We start from the raw sequence: 20,484 nt of genomic DNA on the forward strand, positions 1-20,484 counted from the left end.
ATATATAAAATATTAAGTAATGCGTATAATTTATATATTACAGTTGGTTTATTTTCCACAGCCTATAAATGCGTATTGTATACGCCAATATATATATATATATATATATATATATACATATATATAATATTAAGTAATACGTATAATTTATATATTACAGGTGGTTTATTTTCCACCGCATAAACGCGTATTGTATACGCCAATATTGTATAGGGAAAATTGTCACCGTCAGATTAAAATCCACCGCTTAATCCTAGCCCTTGAAAACCACCACCGCTCTCTATAAATTATGTCAGAAAAGTTAGATTGCCATTAGCGACTCGTTTAGGTCTTGGCTTTCTGGTCGAATTGATCCTGATTTGTGAGTTCTTATAAAGATATTAGGGTTATTTGTTTCGGTAGAAATTATTTTGTCAAAGTTTTGATGCCATATTTCTTGGAATTCTGTTGTGTTGAATGAGTTCTTGAGCAAGACAAAGATTTTATGTGTTTTTCTCCTAACGATGTTCTTCCCTGGTTTGAAACTTTTTTGTTGAATTAAATATTTAATTATTATAATTACAAATTAGGAGGGAAAATTTTGTTCTATGATTTGATCTCTAAAAATTTCTAAGATACGATTATCCATTCATGGATTCTCTCTTACACGTGAATTCCTACAATATTAATTTGAAGTTTGGGTAAAAATTGTTTTTCTTTTATTTGGAAAAAAATAATATGCCATATTTATTGGAATTCTGTTGTGGTGAATGATTTATTGGTGATTGGGTTGTTTTTACTTTTTATGTTGATTATGATGATTGAGCAAGACAAAGATCAAAGATCTTATGTGTTTTTCTCATATTGTTCTTTGCTGGTTTGGAACTTTTTGGATGATCTCAGATTGTCTTGCACACACAGACACATGCAACGACACACAAAATACAATACGTGCAAATACCAATTCTTTAATGATTACATGTCTTTAATCTTATACCAAGTAACCTTTTTGAAATCACTTAGGTTTTTGTAGGTTGTGCATTACTGATGTAATCACCTATTGTTATCTGCAAATAAGTTGACTTGACGAAAAAAATGCAATAAAAGCACAATATTAACACCCACCCAATTTGATATCAAACTTGTAATAAAAACAAATGCATCTTACCAATTCACTGTGTCTTACCAATTACTTGTCACCGGTATCAAATCTACTTCTTACCGTTCCCATCCATCTTCCACAAAAAATAAGAGTTTTCTGAAGTTGCAATAGAATTTCAGAGCTGATATTCATCTTAGATTCCTGAGACGGTCCTGAGGTTGGCAATCGGTTGTGTAGCCATACCACTGTCACTGTGTAGGAAATGGAACCCCATCAACATCACCTCCTTACTGGGACCCTGACGTGGTACGCTGTTTGTCTTCTTCAGTTCTCTGGTGTGCTTTTCATTGAAACAATCACATGTTAAAATAAATTATTGTTCCATGGCATGTGCACCTTCACATAGTATTCTTGGAAAATGATTGATCCTTGGAAGCTCCCCAAACAAAATGGAAATAAGATTTTGCTAAGTACAAGTGGGCTACCAATTCCACTGCACTCAATCCACAGCAGTTATCTGAAAACCAACCATCTTGGATCATATCTAGTGGTAGCTTTCTGGACGACACAGATTACAAAGCTGCTGCTCAGGAAGCTCCCTATGCCAATGACTCTAAAGTAGAGAGCAAGACCAATGCTCCTCAAATCATTCGGCACCTGATCATAGAAAAATTCTTGCAGACCAACAATATTGAACACTCCACAATTTTAACATATAGTGAGGTGCCAACCACCTGGTAACTGCAGGAAACAACTAGAAAATGCGATTTTAATAGACACAAGGACAATAAAAACAGTATAAACACCAATCATGAATTGTCAACATAGATTCTGTTTCTTCAAATAAGCAAGAATTCCATTCGCATCCTGAGATCCTTTGTGATTTAGAACCCTCTGCCCTCCATTTCACAAGATCTTAATTTGGATTAAATTACCAATGGTTCTCTGCAAGTAAGTTTACTGTATTAACTCGATTTCTTAAAATTTGTTTCAAGAATAGGACAAGGAACATATTTCGACCTTGTTTGAACTCCTAGAATAACAAACTATTCTAAAAGCTGCAGTGAATAGGCGTATCTTAAGTCAGCTATTGAATTTAACTCCATGACTAACATCACAGTAACTTTTCCTTCACCTACTCTTCTACTTCTAGTTATTTGGTGTAAGTTTGTCTCCAAAGAGAGAGACATTAAGAACATTGGCCATATGAGAAAAACCTGAACTCCTAATTCTATAAATTTATGAACGTATGTTTATCAAATATTTTTCATTGATGGACTCCCCCGGGCCCCATCCTCCTCCCACAAAACACACATGCACGCAGTTGCTTGCAGGCACACCCAAAATACAATGCACAAAAATGCATAGGAGGCACTCAAATCCCATCATTGATTAAATGTCTTTAATCTTACATCAAGTCAGTATGAAGAACTTAACTCCTCAATAATTGTCTTTTTGACATCACTTCTTTTTTCGTAGGTCTTTTTAGGCTCTCAACTAAAATCCTTCATTGTTACCTCTAGTACTCCTGATTCTGTTGAAGTTGTCATATTTCACTTCACTTTTTCTGAGATCAAGTTGGTGTTCCCTAAATTAACTATGATTTTTATCCTATCCTGATGATGATTTCATTAAATATTTATCCCTTTCAAGTGAAGAAGTGCCCTTTTCCCTATTTGGTTATCATTACAGTTTTCATTTATTTACTTAAGTCGATTGTAGGAACTTCATGCAACAATGTTGTGTATTTGGTAGCGATTCTTAATTTCTGATGAACTTTGATAAGCTTGAGGACATAATTAGTGTTTGGTTTTAAATATAGTTATTGCTGCATTATTTGATTACTCTATATATGGAGTGTCTCTTCAGCTAGACATGAAGACATTTCTGAGGTACAAAATCTGCGGATTTTCTGCTTTGCAGGTTTTCATTCGAAGTCCTTGCTGTGGTACAGAACTTAGGAATGGTTGTGCTTTGAAGGGTTTCTTGCAAATGCTTTCTTTCCCCTTCACTTACACTTCTCTTTCCCCTTCACTTACACTTCTCTTTCATAAGGGTGTCTTATGTTTTGTATTATCTTCCTTACCAATGATTTTTATATTTGTTACTAACAAGTTTAGGTGAACTTAATTTTGGATGGGCATATGGTCATTGCATTGTTGAACAAAACCTCCTTTTTGTTTTGTGGTTTCTTGCTCGTGGACTTGTTGCTTGTGTGTTGCCTTATATTGTTTGCAAGCATGGAGCATGTTGGTATATTTTTCCCCCTCATTTGTGGAATTTCTTGACTTTCTACTCCTGGGTGGTTTGCAGTCCTCCAGAAGGGGGATGCACTATTTTGAAGATGGGTCAAGAGAGCTACTTAAGTTGTACAAAATTTGAGGGTTCAAGCTCAGGAATCAGTTCCTGTATAATAGCAGTGATGTGATTTTATGTACGATCTCATTAAGGACTTCAGTAAATGTCAAAGTGCAGTTGGGTCCTTGTGGCAGGGCAGCATTTGATTAGTCTTGGTTTGTGCTTATTTATGTTTGGAAAGTTGTGTAACAGTATCTTTGGTATTATTTCCCCATCTTCCCATTTTAAAAATCTTCCTTCATCTATATTTCTCTTTTGTGCCCTTTGCTCTGAAATTCATGCATCCTTTTTACTTGAAATATTAGGTGAGGATGGGAACCCCTTTTCCGTTCTCTGTAATTGGGTTATTCTACTTGTTCAGATATAGTGGAGGGGCGCACTAAATCCTCGTTTGTCTATTAGTTCTCAGTTATTCCCTTCAGTGCAGGACACAACAGTTTGGTAGCTCGCAAGGCTCATAACTTTGAGGTCACAGTTTCAAATCCTGTCTAGGCAAAATTCTTTTTATGCTTGTTTTTTGTTTTTTTGCCAGTGTGAATGAGTTCCTTTTGCTGGTTGGTCGTTACTTTTTTGCTTGTTTGCAGTCTATTACTTGAAGACGGACTTGGTGAAAGTTAAAGAGCCTGTTAAATAGCTGGACTTCTTACTTGTGTTGTTGGACTGTCTCCTGCGATTAGTTGAGAATAAAAGAGAGAATCTAATTTGCAGTTTTAGTTTTTTGTTCTATATTTTTTTTTATTTTTGCTGGAACTCTCTTTTTGGTGCTTACATACACTTGTTATTTTGCTTGTTTGTAGTCGCTTTTCTTCGACTTGACCTTAAGGTGGATTTCAAGTACGGTCTTTTGGAAGAGCTTAGAGAATCTCTACCTGGTTATACTGCAGGAAATGATCAGTCTTTTGCTCTTTAATTGGTATAAGCATGATGAGAATGATATATAGCTGTTGTTGTTATAGAACCTTCAGCTTGATAGTTTGTGTTAGGATTTTGAGTGATCGGCATATTTTACCCAAACCTGAGTTGTAATGTGTCAAAGTGCCTAGAGTTGTTTGTGAACATCTATTTTTTTTTGGATATAGCTATTGCTGTTGCTTGTCACTTCATCTTGTAGGGGTTCCATGACAATTCTGGATGGTTCAATAATTCTATACACTGTTAGAAATGACGCATTAGGTTTTTAACTGTCTTTGAGCTCTGTTTAGTGTGTGGGTTTAACTAAAGATGCTGTTCAGGAATGCAGTGCTGCTCCTTGGATGAGACTGATTGGACATCAAGTTGATCCTTTCTGATACGTAGAGTTCCCTCTGCTTTTGATATGGTGAGATGCAGGAGCAACCTGCTGGAGCAACTGTTTACTTGTTACCTCTGGCTTAAATTTGTGCTATTTTGGGAAAAACTTTATTTTTGTTATCTCTGGCTTAAATTTGTGCTATTTTGGGAAAAACTTTATTGAGTTGGGCAGTGTGAGTTATTTTTTTTTCTTCTCTCAATCAGATCAGCTTTTTCGTCGTCCGTGTTTTGAGATTCTCTTATATTGCATTTCGTTTTCAGCTTTATGTTCATTTGTGGTTTTACGTTACTGCAGAAGCATATAATAATGAATCGTTTCTAATTTGGTACTTTCTTTCTGTCTTTGTGCTTCTGTTAGATTGTAATGATACAGGATGTAGGAACACATCAGAGAGGTTTATTATTTGACTCCTTCTCCACCTACAAGCTATATGTTCTTTCCTTTCCATCTTTTTTCTAAACAAAATTATTCAGTGTTGATGGATGTATGCAAAACCTTGGTATCTTGTGTTTTTATATTACCTACCTTACACTTCACTTCCAGTTCTCTCCTTTTCGAGGTTTTTTTTTTTTTTTTTTTTTTCATCTTCCTTACCGATGATTTTTATATCTGTCACTAGCAAATTTAGGGTATCATATATTTACGTTTTAGCATGTGTGAATGAGTTTCTTTTGCTGGTTGCTGTTTCTTTTTTGCTTGTTTGCAGTCACTTGAAGATGGATTTCGTGAAAGTTAAAGAACCTTTTGCATTGCTGGACTTCTTACTTGTTATTGGACTGTACATCTGTGATTAGTTGAAAACAGAAGAGAGTATCTAATTCTCTGTTTTTATTTTTAGTTCTTGGATTTTGCTTGACCTCTGTTTCTGGTGTTTACAGACACTTGTTATTTTGCTTGTATGTAGTTGATTTTGAGAGCAGTATTTTGGAAGAGCTAAGAGAACCTTTACCTGGTTAGACTGCAGGAACTGATCAATGTTTCTGTAAGTTTGTATTCGGATATTGAGTCATTGGCGTATCTTACCCAAAACCTGAGTTGTAATGTATCAAAGTGCCTTGAGTTGTTTATGGACATTTTTTGAAGACACGACAGACAAAAAATGAGATGATCATGTGGAATATTTGCATCCTCAATCGCACAAATAGGTATCAGGTAAATGGACTTTAGTAAATACCTTAGTTTGACCTTTGATCTTGGTTTGGCTCATAAACTGTTTTATTCTAAACTTTTAAGTTCTAGATTTTTTTCAAAAGCTTGGAAATTATCCTTTGATCGATCCAGAGAGCTTTGATAGAATGATCAACTAATTGAATTGGTTTCAGGTAACATTTAGTTCAAAGTCAGAATGCAACTGTTGCATGGTCAATAGATTGAAATCCTTTGAGTTCCAGTAGTCTTAGATCAACCCAACTTGTTGGACCTATCTATTCGGTACCCATATGATAGTAGTGGTGTGTTTTTATGCTTGGTTTAAATTTTTTTTTTTTTTTTTTACCATGTGTGAATGAGTTTCTTTTGCTGGTTGCTCGTTACTTTTTTGTTCGCTTGCAGTCACTTGAATATGGACTTAGTGAAAGTTAAAGAACCTTTTTCGTGGGTGGACTTCTTACTATTTTGGACTGTACATCCTGTGATTAGTTGAAAACAGAAGAGAGTATCTAATTCTGTTTTTGTTTTTTGTTCTGTCGGCTTGGATTTTGCTTTACCTCTCGTTTTGGTGTTTACAGACACTTGTTATTTTGGTTGTTTTTAGTTGATTTTGAGAGCGGTCTTTTGGTAAAGCTAAGAGAACCTTTACCTGGTTAAACTGCAGGAAATGATCAATGTTTTGGTAAGTTTGTATAAGGATATTGAGTCATTGGCATATCTTACCCAAAACCTGAGTTGTAATGTATCAAAGTGCCTTGAGTTGTTTATGGACATTTTTTTGAAGACATGGCGGACAAAAAGGGAGAAGATTATTCTGTAATATTTGCTTCCTCAATCACACAATTAGGTATCAGGTAAATGGACTTTAGTAAATAACTTAGTTTGACCTTTGATGTTGGTTTGGCTCATAAACTGTTTTGATTCAGAACTTCAAGTTTTAGAATTTTTTTTTGATAGGTTGCAAATATTGCTTCAATTGAACAAGATAGCTTTGATTGAATGATCAACCGATTGAATTGGTTTCAGGTATTATTTAGTTCAAAGTCAGAATTCATTGATTGCATGGTTGAAAGATGGAATGCCTGTGAGACTTCCGGTAAGCTTCGATCAATTGTACTTTTCAGACCTACATATTCAGTGCCTGTATAATAGTAGTGGGGTGTTTTTATGTAGGATCTCAATGAAGGCCAGTAGTGCTCGGTAAATGTCATAGTGCAGTTGGGACCTGTGGTAGGCAGCATTCGATTCGTCTTGGTTTGTGCTTATTTAGGTTTTGAAAGTTGTGTAACAGTGTATTTGATATTATTTAACCTTCTTCCCAATTTTTACTGTTGTGTTTATTCTTCCTTCATCTATATTTCTCTTTTCCACCATTTGTTCTGAAAATTCAAAGATCTTTCTTGCTTGAAATATTAGGTGAGGATTACTATTCCCTTACAATTCATTATAAATGGGTTAGTCTATTTGTACAGCTATAGTGGAGGTGCATGTTAAATCCTTGTTTGTCTATTAGTTCTCAGTTCCTGTCTTAAGAGTGGGGCCTTCGCCGAATTATTTTTTTTCTTTTTTATTTTATTTTATTTAGCATGTGTGAATAAGTGTGTTTTGCTGGTTGCTCGTTACTTTTTTGCTTATTTGCAGTCACTTGAAGATGGACTTGGTGAAAGTTAAAGAGCCTTTTGTGTGGCTGGACTTCTTACTTGTGATTAGACTATACATCCTGTGATTAATTAAAAACAGAAGAGAGTATCTATTCTCTGGTTTTGTTTTTTGTTCTTGGATTTTGCTTGACCTCTCTCTTTGGTGTTTACAAACTTCTGTTATTTTGCTTGTTTGTAGTTTATTTTGAAAGCAGACTTTTGGAAAAGCTAAGAGAACCTTTACCTGGTTAGACTGCAGGAAATTTTCTTTGTTGCAAGTTTGTATTAGGATATTGAGTCATTGGCATATCTTACCCAAAACCTAAGTTGCTATATATATCAAAGTTCCTTTAGTTTTTTATGGACATTTTTTTGAAGACATGGCAGACAAAAAATTGAGAAGATCATGGTGAAATATTTGCATCCTCAATTGCACAATTAGGTACAGGTAAATGGTCTTTAGTAAATACCTTAGTTTGACCTTTGATCTTGGTTTGCTTCTAAATTGTTTTGATTCTAAACTTCCAAGTTGTTATAATTTTTTTTGAAAGCTTGGAATTTATGCGTTGATCGATTTAGAGAGATTTGATCGAATGATCAACTGATTGAATTGGTTTCAGGTATTATTTAGTTCAAATTCAGAATGCATCTATTGCATGGTCGATAGATTGAATTCCTTTTAGACTTCTTGTAGTCTTCGATCAATTGAACTTGTCAGACCTACGTATTCGGTGCCTGTATAATAGTATTGTTGTGTTTTTATGTAGGATCTCAATGAAAGCCAGTAGTGTTTGGGAAATGTCATAGTGCAATCGGGATCTTGTGGTAGGCAGCATTCGATTCGTTTTGGTTTGTGCTTATATTTGTTTTTTTTTCACCATCATCCCAATTTTTACCGCTGTGTTTATTCTTCCTTCATCTATATTTCTCTTTTCCACTATTTGTTCTGAAAATTCATGGATCTTCTTACACTGAATATTAGGTGAGGATTGCTATTCCTTTACAATTCATTACAAATGGCTTATTCTATTTGTACAGATATAGTGGGGGAGCATGTTAATCCTAGTTTGTCTATTAGTTCTCAGTTCTTGTCTTCAGCGTGGGGCAGAGCAGTTTGGTAGCTCACAAGGCTCCTAACCTTGATGTCATGGGTTCAAATCCCGTCTCCGCAGCTTTAATTTTATTCTTGGTTATTTTTTTTTTTTTTTTTTATAATAATAAATTTGTTATGCTGGTTGTCCGTTATGTTTTGCTTTTAGTCACTTGAAGATTGGCTTGGTGAAAGTTAAAGAGCCTTTTGCGTGGCTGGACTTCTTACTTGTCATTGGTCTGTACATCCTGTGATTAGTTGAAAACAGAAGATAGTATCTAATTCTCTGTTTTTGTTTTTCATTCTTGGCTTTTGCTTGACCTCTCTCTTTGGTGTTTACAAACGCTTGTTATTTTACTTTATTTGTAACTGTTTTTGAGAGCTGTCCATTGGCAGCATTCGATTCGTTTTGGTTTGTGATTATATTTGGTATTATTTCACAATCATCCCAATTTTTACCGCTGTGGTTATTCTTCATTACAAATGGCTTATTGTATTTGCACAGATATAGTGATGGAGCATATTAAATCCTTGTTTGTCTATTAGTTCTCAGTTCTTGTCTTCAGCATGGGGCAGAGCAGTTTGGTAGCTAACAAGGCTCCTAACCTTGATGTCATGGTTCAAATCCCATCTTCACAACTTTATTAATAAATTTGTTATGCTGGTTGTCCGTTACGTTTTTGCTTGTTTGCAGTCACTTGAAGATTGGCTTGGTGAAAGTTACAGAGCCTTTTGCGTGGCTGGACTTCTTACTTGTCATTGGGCTGTACATCCTGTGATTAGTTGAGAACAGACAATAGTATATAATTCTCTGTTTTTGTTTTTTGTTCTTTGCTTTTGCTTGACCTCTCTCTTTGGTGTTTACAAATGCTTGTTATTTTGCTTTATTTGTTGTTTTTGACAGCGGTCTATTGGATCAGCTAAGAGAACCTTTACATGTTTAGAGTGCAGGAAATGATCGATGTTTCATAAGTTTGTTTTAGGATATTGAGTCTTTTCTATATCTTACCCAAAACCTGAGTTGTAATGTATCAAAGTGCCTTGAGTTGTTTATGGACATTTATTTTGAATATGGCAGACAAAAAATTGAGATCATCATGGTGGAATATTTGCATCTTCAATGGCACATTTATGTATCAGGTAAATGGACTTCAGTAAAAATCATAGTTTGACCTTTGATGTTGGTTTGGCTTTTAACTATTTTGGTTCTAAACTTTAAGTTTTAGATTTAGATTATTTTCCAAAGCTTGGAAGTTATGTGTTGTTCGATCCAGAGAGCTTTGATCAAATGATCAACCGATTGAATTGGTTTCAGGTGATATTTAGGTCAAAGTCATCGATTGCACGGTGGATAGGGTGAATTCTTTTTAGACTTCTTGTAGTCTTTGAATTATCGAACTTGTCGGACCTGCATGTCTGGTGCCTGTATAACAGTAGTGGCGTGTTTTTATGTAGGATCTCAATGAAGGCCAGTAGTGTTCCGGAAATGTCATAGTGCAGTTGGGACCTTGTGGTTGGCAGCATTCAATTTGTCTTGGTTTGTGAGTATTTACATTTTGAAAGTTGTGTAACTGTATATTTGGAATTATTTCACCATCTTCCCAATTTTTACAGCTGTGTTTATTCTTCCTTCATCTATATTTCTCTTTTCCACCATTTGTTCTGAAAATTAATTGATCTCTCAAAACCTTACCCAAAACCTTTGTTGTAATGTATCAAAGTGCCTTGAGTTGTTTATGGACATTTTTGAAGACATGGTGGACAAAAAATGAGAAGATTCATTGCGGGATATTTATTATTTGCATCCTGAATCGCACAATGGGGTATCAGGTAAATGGACTTTAGTAAACAACTTAGTTTGACCTTTGATCTTGGTTTGGCTCATTAACTGTTTTTATTCAAAACATTAAGTTTTAGATTATTTTGAAAGGCTTGCAAATTATGCTTTGATCGATCCAGATAGCTTTGATAGATACAGATTTCTTTGGTTGAATGATCAGCCGATTGAGTTGGTTTCAGGTAATATTTAGTACAAAGTCAGAATGCATCGATTGCATGGTCGATAGATTTGAATGCCTGTGAGAATGCCTGTAAGCTTCGATCTATCGTACTTGTCAGACCTATGTATTCGGTGCCTGTATAATAGTATTGGTGTGTCTTTATGTAGGATCTCATTTGCTCTGAAAATTCATGGATCTTTCTTACACTGAATATTAGGTGAGGATTGCTTTTCTTTTACAATTCATTACAAATGGCTTATTGTATTTGTACAGATATAGTGGGGGAGCATATTAAATCCTTGTTTGTCTATTAGTTCTCAGTTCTTGTCTTCAGTGTGGGGCAGAGCAGTTTGGTAGTTAACAAGGCTCCTAACCTTGATGTCATCATGGGTTCAAATCCTGTCTCCGCAGCTTTATTTTTATTCTTGGTTTTTATTTATTTTTTATTTTAAAACATATGTGAATAAGTTTGTTATGTTGGTTGTCCGTTACTTTTTTGCAGTAACTTGAAGATTGGCTTGGTGAAAGTTAAAGAGCCTTTTGCGTGGCTGGACTTCTTACTTGTCATTGGACTGTACATCCTGTGATTAGTTGAAAACAGAAGATAGTATCTAATTCTCTGTTTTTGTTTTTTGTTCTTGGCTTTTGCTTGACCTCTCTTTGGTGTTTTCAAACGCTTGTTATTTTGCTTTATTTGTAGTTGGTTTTGAGAGCGGTCTATTGGAAGAGCCAAGAGAACCTTTACCTGTTTAGACTGCAGGAAATGATCGATGTTTCCATAAGTTTGTTTTAGGATATTGTCTCATTTGCATACCTTACCCAAAACCTGATTTGTAATGTATCAAAGTGCCTTGAGTTGTTTATGGACATTTATTTTGAAGACATGGCAGACAAAAAATTGAGATCATCATGGTGGAATATTTGCATCCTCAATCGCAGAGTTATGCATCAGGTAAATGGACTTCAGTAAAAACCTTAGTTTGACCTTTGATCTTGGTTTGGCTCTTAACCTATTTCTGTTCTAAACTTTAAGTTATAGATTTAGATTATTTTCGAAAGCTTGGAAGTTATGAATTGTTCGATCCAGAGAGCTTTGATCGAATGATCAACCGATTGAATTGGTTTCAGGTGATATTTAGGTCAAAGTCAGAATGCATCTATTGCATGGTGGTTAGGGTGAATTCCTTTTAGACTTCTTGTAGTCTTCTATTAATCGAACTTGTCGGACCTACTTGTCTGGTGCCTGTATAACAGTAGTGGCGTGTTTTTATGTAGGATCTCAATGAAGGCCACTAGTGTTCAGGAAATGTCATAGTGCAGTCGGGACCTTGTGGTAGGCAGCATTTGATTCGTCTTGGTTTGTGCTTATATTTGGTATTATTTCACCATCATCCCAATTTTTACCGCTGTGTTTTTTCTTCCTTCATCTATATTTCTCTTTTCCACCATTTGTTCTGAAAAATCATGGATCTTTCTTCCACTGAATATTAGGTGAGGGTTGCTATTCCTTTACAATTCATTACTATTGGCATATTCTATTTGTACCGATATAGTGGGGAAGCATATTATATCATTGTTTGTCTATTAGTTTCAGTTCTTGTCTTCAGCGTGGGGCAGAGCAATTTGGTTGCTCACAAGGCTCCTAACCTTGACGTCTTGGGTTCAAATCCCGTCTCCGCAGCTTTTTTTTTTTTTCTTTATTTTTTTTCCAACATGTTTGAATAAGTTTGTTATGCTGGTTGCCCGTTACTTTTTTTCTTGTTTGCAGTCACTTGAAGATTGGCTTGATGAAAGTTTTGGGTGGCTGGACTTCTTACTTGTCATTGGACTGTACATCCTGTAATTAGTTGAAAACAGAAGATGGTATCTAATTCTCTGTTTTTGTTTTTTGTTCTTGGCTTTTGCTTGGCCTCTCTCTTTGGTGTTTACAAACGCTTGTTATTTTGCTTTATTTGTAGTTGATTTTGAGAGCGGTCTATTGGAAGAGCTAAGAGAACCTTTACCTGGTTAGACTGCAGGAAATGATTGATGTTTCTGTAAGTTTGTTTTAGGATATTGAGTAATTTTTATATCTTTCCCAAAACCTGAGTTGTAATGTATTAAAGTGCCTTGAGATGTTTATGAACATTTATTTTGAAGACATGGCAGACAAAAAATTGAGATTGTTGTGGTGGAATATTTGCATCCTCAATTGCACAATTATATATCAGGTAAATGGACTTCAGTAAAAACCTTAGTTTGACCTTTGATCTTTGTTTGGCTCTTAAACTATTTTGGTTCTAAACTTAAAGTTTTAGATTTAGATTATTTTCGAAAGCTTGGAAGTTATGTGTTGTTCGATCGAGAGAGCTTTGATCGAATGATCAACTGATTGAATTGGTTTCAGGTGATATTTATGTCAAACTCAGAATGCATCGATTGCATGGTGGATAGGGTGAATTTCTTTTAGACTTCTTGTATTCTTTGAATAATGGAACTTGTTGGACCTACGTATCTGGTGCCTGTATAACAGTAGTGGCGTGTTTTTATGTAGGATCTCAATGAAGGCCAGTAGTGTTTATATCGAGTCAATAGTTTGGTCGGGACCTTGTGGTTGGCAGCATTCGATTCGTCTTTGTTTGTGCTTATTAACGTTTTGAAGGTTTTATTTCTGTATATTTGGAATTATTTCACCATCTTCCCAATTTTTACCGCTGTGTTTATTCTTCCTTCATCTATATTTCTCTTTTCCACTATTTGTTCTGAAAATTCATGGATCTTTCTTACTTGGAATTATAGGTGGGGATTACTATTCCTTTACAATTCATTATAAATGGGTTATTCTATTTGTACAGATATAGTGCAGGAGGATATTAAATCCTTGTTTGTCTATTCGTTCACACTTCTTGTCTTCAGCGTTTGGCAGAGTAGTTTGGTAGCTCGCAAGGCTCCTAACCTTTTGACATTATGGGTTCAAATCCTTTGTCTGCAGCATTATTTTTTCTCTTTGGGTTTTTTTTTTTTTTAAACATGTGTGAATAAGTTTGTTTTGCTGGTTGCTCGTTACTTTTTTGCTTGTTTGCAGTCACTTTAAGATGGACTTAGTGAAAGTTTAAGTGCCTTTTGCGTGGATGGACTTCTTACTTGTTAATGGACTGTACATCCTGTAATTAGATGAAAACAGAAGAGAGTATCTAATTCTCTGTTTTTGTTTTTTGTTCTTGGATTTTGCTTGATCTCTCTCTTTGGTGTTTACAAACACTTGTTAGTTTGCTTGTTTGTAGTTGATTTTGAGAGCGGACTTTTGGAAAAGCTCAGAGAACCTTTACCTCGGTAGACTGCAGGGAATTTTTTTTATTGTGAGTTTCTATTAGGATATTGAGTCAATGGTATATCTTACCCAAAACCTGAGTTGCTATATATATCAAATGCCTTGAGTTTACGGACATTTTTTTGAAGACATGGCAGATAAAAAATAGAGAAGGTCATGGTGAAATATTTGCATCCTCAATTGCACAATTAGGTACAGGTAAATGGTCCTTTGAACTTGGTTTGGCTCCTAAACTGTTTTGATTCTAAACATTTAAGTTTTAGATTTTTTTCTAAAGCTTGGAATTTATGCGTTGATCGATCTGGGGATATTTGATTGAATGATCAACTGATTGAATTAGTTTTAGGTATTATTTAGTTTCAAAGTAAGAATGCATCGATTGCATGGTGGATTGGTTGAATTCCTTTTCGACTTACTTATAGTCTTTGATCAATCGAACTTGTTGGACCTACGTATTCGGTGCCTGTATAATAGTATTGGTGTGTTTTTATGTAGGATCTCAATGAAGGCTTCGGGAAATGTCATAGTGCATGCGCGACCTTGTGTTAGGTAGCATTTGATTCGTCTTGGTTTGGGCTTATTTACATTTTGAAAGTTGTGTAACAGTAAATTTCGTATTATTTCACCATCTTCCCAATTTTTACGGCTGTGTTTATTCACCCTTCATCTATATTTTTCTTTTTCCACCATTTGTTCTGAAAATTCATGGATCTTTCTTGCTTGGAATATTAGGAGAGGATTACTATTCCTTTGCAATTCATTATAAATGTGTTATTCTATTTGTTCAGATATAGTGGAGGAGCATATTAAATCCTTGTTTGTCTATTAGTTCTCAGTTGTTGTCTTCAGCGCGGGGCATAGTAGTTTGGTAGCTCGCAAGGCTCCTAACCTTGACGTCATTGGTTCAAATTGTCTCCGCAGCATTGTTTTTATTTTATTTTTTATTTTTTATATTTTTTTAACATGTTTGAATAAGTTTGTTTTTTTGGCTCTTGCGTCACTTGAAGATGGACTTGGCGAAATTTAAAGAGCCTTTTGCATGTCTGGACTTCTTACTTGTTATTGAAGTGTACAACCTGTGATGAGTTGAAAAGAGAATAGTATCTATTTATCTGTTTTCGTTTTCGTTCTTTGATTTTGGTTGAGCTCTCTCTTTGGTGTTTATCAACACTTTTAATTTTGCTTGTTTATAGTTGATTTTGAGAGCGGTCTTTTGGAGAGTTAACAAAACCTTTACCTGGTTAGACTGCAGGAAATTATCAATGTTTCTGTGAGTTTGTACCCAAATCCCGAGTTGTAATGTATCAAAGTGCCTTGAGTTTATGGACATTTTTTTGAAGACGTCTGGACAAAAAAATTGAGAAGATCATGGTGGAATATTTAAATTCTCAATCGCACAGTTAGGCATCTGGTAAATGGACTTTAGTAAATACCTTAGTTTGACCTTCTATCTTGTTTTAGCTCCTAAACTCTCTTGATTCTAAACTTTTTATTCAAAAGCTTGGAAGTTATGTGTTGATCAATCCAGCGAGCTTTGATTGGAATGGTCAACCGATTGAATTAGTTTCAGGTAATATTTAGTTCAAAGTCAGAATGCATCGATTGCATGGTCGATAGATTGAATGCCTGTGAGACTTCCTGTAAGCTTCGATCGATCGTACTTGTCAAACCTACGTATTCGGTGCCTTTATAATAGTAGTGTGGTGTTTTTATGTAGGATCTCAATGAAGGCAAGTAGTGTTCGGGAAATGTCATAGTGCAGTCAGGACCTTGTGGTAGGTAGCATTCGATTTGTCATGGTTTGTGCTTATTTACATTTTGAAAGTTGTGTAACTGTATATTTGGTATTATTTCGCTGTCTTCCCAAGTTTTACCACTGTGTTTATTCTTCCTTCATCTATATTTCTCTTTTCCACCATTTGTTTTGAAAATTCATGTATATTTCTTACTTGTAATATTAGGAGAGGATTACTATTCCTTTACAATTCATTATAAATGGGTTATTCTATTTGTACAGATATAGTGGAGGAGCATATTAAATCCTTGTTTGTCTATTAGTTCTCAGTTCTTGTCTTCACCGTGGGACAGAGCAGTTTGGTAGCTCGTAAGACTCCTAACCTTGACATCATGGGTTCAAATCGTCACCGCATCATTATTTTTATTCTTGTTTGTTTGTTTTTTTTTTTTTTTTCAACATGTGTGAATAAGTTTGTTTTGCTGGTTGCTTGTTACTTTTTTGTTTGTTTGCAGTCACTTGACGATGGACATGGTGAAAGTTAAAGAGCGTTTTGCATGGCTATTATTTACGTTTTGAAAGTTGTGTAACAGTAAATTTTGTATTATTTCCACCATCTTCCCAATTTTTACCACTTAGTTTATTCTTCCTTCATCTATATTTCTCTTTTCCATTGTTTGTTCTGAAAATTCATGGATCTTTCTTACTTGGAATATTTGGAGAGGATTATTATTCCTCTACAATTCATTATAAATGGGTTATTCTATTTGTACCGATATAGTGGTGGAGCATATTAAATCGTTGTTTTTCTATTAGTTCTCAATTCTTGTCTTCAGCGTGGGGCAGAGCAGTTTGGTAGATCACAAGGGCTCCTAAACTTGATGTCATTGTATCAAATCCTGTCTCTGCAGCATTATTTTTATTGTGGTTTTTTTTTTTTAGCATGTCTGAATAAGTTTGTTTTGCTGGTTGCTCATTACTGTTTCGCTTGTTTGCAGTCACTTGAAGATGGATTTGGTGAAAGTTAAAGTGCCTTTTGCGTGGCTGGACTTTTTACTTGTTAATGGATTATACATCCTGTGATTAGTTGAAAACAGAAGAGAGTATCTAATTCTCTGTTTTAATTTTTTTTTTTTTTCTTCAATTTTGCTTGACCTCTCTCTTCGGTGCTTACAAACACTTGTTATTTCGCTTGTTTGTAGTTAATTTTGAGAGCGGTCTTTTTGGAAAGCTAAGAGAACCTTTACCTGGTTAGACTGCAGGAAATGATTGATGTTTCTGTAAACTGGTATTTGGAAACTGGTATTTGGATTTTGAGTCATTGGCATATCTTACCCAAAACTTGAGTTTTTCCTTCATCTATATTCTTTTCCACCTTTTGTTCTGAAAATTCATGGAGCTTTCTTACTTGGAATATTAGGAGAGGATTACTACTTTACAATTTCTTTTTGTACATATATAGTGGAGGAGCATATTAAATCCTTATTTGTCTATTTGTTCTCAGGAACGTGGGTTAGAGCAGTTTGGTAGATCGCGAAGCTCCTGACCTTGACGTCATGGGTTCAAATCCCGTCTTCAGAGCATTATTTTTATTCTTGGTTTTGTTTTTTATTTTTTATTTAACATGTCAATAAGTTTGTTTTGCTGGTTGCTCGTTACTTTCTTGGCTTGTTTGCAGTCACTTGAAGCTGGACTTGGTGCAAGTAAAAGAGCATTTTGCATGGCTGGGCTTATTTACGTTTTGAAAGTTGTGTAACAGTAAATTTGGTATTATTTCACCATCTTCCCAATTTTTACCACTCTGTTTATTCTTCCTTTATCTATATTTCTCTTTTCCACCATTTGTTCTGAAAATTCATGGATCTTTCTTACTTGGAATATCAGTCAATGATTAGTATTCCTTTCCAATTCATTATAAATGGGTTATTCTATTTGTACAGATATAGTGGAGGAGCATATTAAATCCTTGTTTGTCTATTAGTTCTCAGTTCTTGTCTTCAGCATGGGGCAGAACAGTTTGGTATCTCTCAAGGCTCCTAACCTTGACGTCATTCTATATGCTGTCAGTAATGATGCATTAGGTTTTCACTGTCAACTTTGAGCTCTGTTTTGCTTGGGGGTTTAACTAAAGATGCTGTTCAGGAATGCGGTGCTGCTCCTTGGATGAGACTGATTGGACATCAGTTGATCCTTTCTGATACGTAGAGTTCCCTCTGCTATTGGTTTGGCTCATAAACTGTTTTGATTCTAAACTTTTAAGTTCTAGATTTTTTTTCAAAAGCTTGGAAATTATTCTTTGATCGATCCAGAGAGCTTTGATAGAATGATCAACCGATTGAATTGGTTTCAGGTAACATTTAGTTCAAAGTCAGAATGCTTCGGTTGCATGGTCGATAGATTGAATTCCTTTTAGAGTTCCAGTAGTCTTAGATCGACCGAACTTGTTGGACCTATGTATTCGGTACCTTTATGATATTAGTGGTGTGTTTTTTTGTTGGATTTCAATCAAGGCCAGTAGGGTTTGGGAAATTTCAAAGTGCAGTTGGGACCTTGTGGCCAACATTTGATTAGTCTTGGTTTGTACTAATTTATGTTTTGATAGTTGTGTTACAGTATATTTGGTATTATCTCACCATCTTCCCAATTTTTACTGCTGTGTTTAATCTTCCTTCATCAATATTTTTATTTTTCACCATTTGTTCAGGAAATTCACGGATCTTTCTTACTTGAAATATTAGGTGAGGATTAGAATTCCTTTGCAATTCATTATAAATGGGTTATTCTATTTGTACAGATACAGTGGAGAGGTGCATTAAATCCTTGTTTGTCTTTTAGTTCTCAGTTCATCTTTAGCGCGGGGCAGAGCAGATTGGCAGCTCGCAAGGCTCATAACCTTGAGGTCATGGGTTCAAATCCGGTCTCCGCTGCATAATTTTTATGCTTGGTTTTTAAATTTTTTTTTTTACCATGTGTGAATGAGTTTCTTTTGCTGGTTGCTCGTTACTTTTTTGTTCTCTTGCAGTCACTTGAATATGGACTTAGTGAAAGTTAAACAACCTTTTTCGTGGCAGGACTTCTTACATGTTATTTTGGACTGTACATCCTGTGATTAGTTGAAAACAGAAGAGAGTATCTAATTCTCTGTTTTTGCTTTTTGTTCTGTCGGCTTGGATTTTGCTTTACCTCTCATTTTGGTGTTTACAGACACTTGTTATTTTGGTTGTTTTTAGTTGATTTTGAGAGCGGTCTTTTGGAAAGCTAAGAGAAGCTTTACCTGGTTAAACTGCATGAAATGATCAATGTTTCTGTATGCTTGTATAAGGATGTTGAGTTTTTGGCATATCTTACCCAAAACCTGGGTTGTAATGTATCAAAGTGCCTTGAGTTGTTTGTGGACATTGTTTTGAAGATGTGGCGGACAAAAAAGGAGAAGATTATTGTGTAATATTTGCATCCTCAATCGCACAATTAGGTATCAGGTAAATGGACTTTAGTAAATAAGTTAGTTTGACCTTTGATCTTGGTTTGGCTTATAAACTGTTTTGATTCAAAACTTTAAGTTATAGATATTTTTTTTGATAGGTTGCAAATATTGCTTCTATTGAACAAGATAGCTTTGATCAAATGATCAACCGATTGAATTGGTTTCAGGTAATATTCAGTTCAAAGTCAGAATTCATCGATTGCATGGTTGAAAGATGGAATGCCTGTGAGACTTCCAGTAAGCTTCGATTGATTGTACTTTTCAGACCTACGTATTCGGTGCCTGTATAATAGTAGTGGGGTGTTTTTATGTAGGATCTCAATGAAGTTCAGTAGTGCTCGGTAAATGTCATAGTGCAGTTGGGACCTGTTGTAGGCAGCATTCGATTCGTCTTGGTTTGTGCTTATTTAGGTTTTGAAAGTTGTGTAACAGTGTATTTGGTATTATTTCACCTTCTTCCCAATTTTTACTGCCGTGTTTATACTTCCTTCATCTATATTTCTCTTTTCCACCATTTGTTCTGAAAATTCAAAGATCTTTCTTGCTTGAAATATTAGGTGAGGATTACTATTCCCTTACAATTCATTATAAATGGTTAATCTATTTGTACAACTATAGTGGAGGTGCATGTTAAATCCTTGTTTGTCTATTAGTTCTCAGTTCCTGTCTTCAGAGTGGGGCCTTCACCGAATTATTTTTATTCTTTTTTATTTTATTTTATTTAGCATGTGTGAAGAACTGTGTTTTGCTGGTAGCTCGTTACTTTTTTGCTTATTTGCAGTCACTTGAAGATGGACTTGGTGAAAGTTAACGAGCCATTTGTGTGGCTGGACTTCTTACTTGTTATTGGACTATACATCCTGTGATTAGTTAAAAACTGGAGAGAGTATCTAATTCTCTGTTTTTGTTTTTTGTTCTTGGATTTTGCTTGACCTCTCTCTTTGGTGTTTACAAACTCCTGTTATTTTGCTTGTTTGTAGTTTATTTTGAAAGCGGAGTTTGGAAAAGCTAAGAGAACCTTACCTGGTTAGACTGCAGGAAATTTTCTTTGTTGTAAGTTTGTATTAGGATATTGAGTCATTGGCATATCTTACCCAAAACCTAAGTTGCTATATATATCAAAGTTCCTTTAGTTTTTTATGGACATTTTTTTGAAGACGTGGCAGACAAAATTGAGAAGATCATGGTGAAATATTTGCATCCTCAATCGCACAATTAGGTACAGGTAAATGGTCTTTAGTAAACACCTTAGTTTGACCTTTGATCTTGGTTTGCTTCTAAATTGTTTTGTTTCTAAACTTCCAAGTTGTTATATTATTATTTGAAAACTTGGAATTTATGTGTTG

At 35.0% G+C, this 20,484-nt stretch overlaps 2 long non-coding RNA genes across 6 annotated transcripts; both read left to right on the plus strand.

Moving 5' to 3' along the window:
• Positions 1-317: 317 nt before the first annotated feature.
• Positions 318-7,994, plus strand: LOC132286189 (uncharacterized). Of its 5 annotated transcripts, XR_009472699.1 has the most exons (6): positions 318-361; positions 3,005-3,907; positions 4,024-4,115; positions 4,237-6,733; positions 6,906-6,975; positions 7,053-7,994. It is a non-coding gene; the product is annotated as an uncharacterized LOC132286189 (long non-coding RNA). The 5 variants fall into 5 exon arrangements; XR_009472696.1 differs by having other exon boundaries at positions 3,005-4,757; positions 6,544-6,733; XR_009472698.1 differs by having other exon boundaries at positions 3,005-4,115.
• A 67-nt stretch (positions 7,995-8,061) lies between these two features.
• LOC132286621 (uncharacterized) lies at positions 8,062-12,865 on the plus strand. The gene is made up of 3 exons (XR_009472823.1): positions 8,062-10,699; positions 10,777-12,472; positions 12,568-12,865. It is a non-coding gene; the product is annotated as an uncharacterized LOC132286621 (long non-coding RNA).
• The last annotated feature ends 7,619 nt before the right edge of the window (positions 12,866-20,484 follow it).

Source organism: Cornus florida, unplaced genomic scaffold (assembly GCF_030987335.1).
Source record: "Cornus florida cultivar Cherokee Brave unplaced genomic scaffold, ASM3098733v1 CherokeeBrave_3.0.0_Hap2_Chr11, whole genome shotgun sequence".
Classification (NCBI taxonomy): domain Eukaryota; kingdom Viridiplantae; phylum Streptophyta; class Magnoliopsida; order Cornales; family Cornaceae; genus Cornus; species Cornus florida.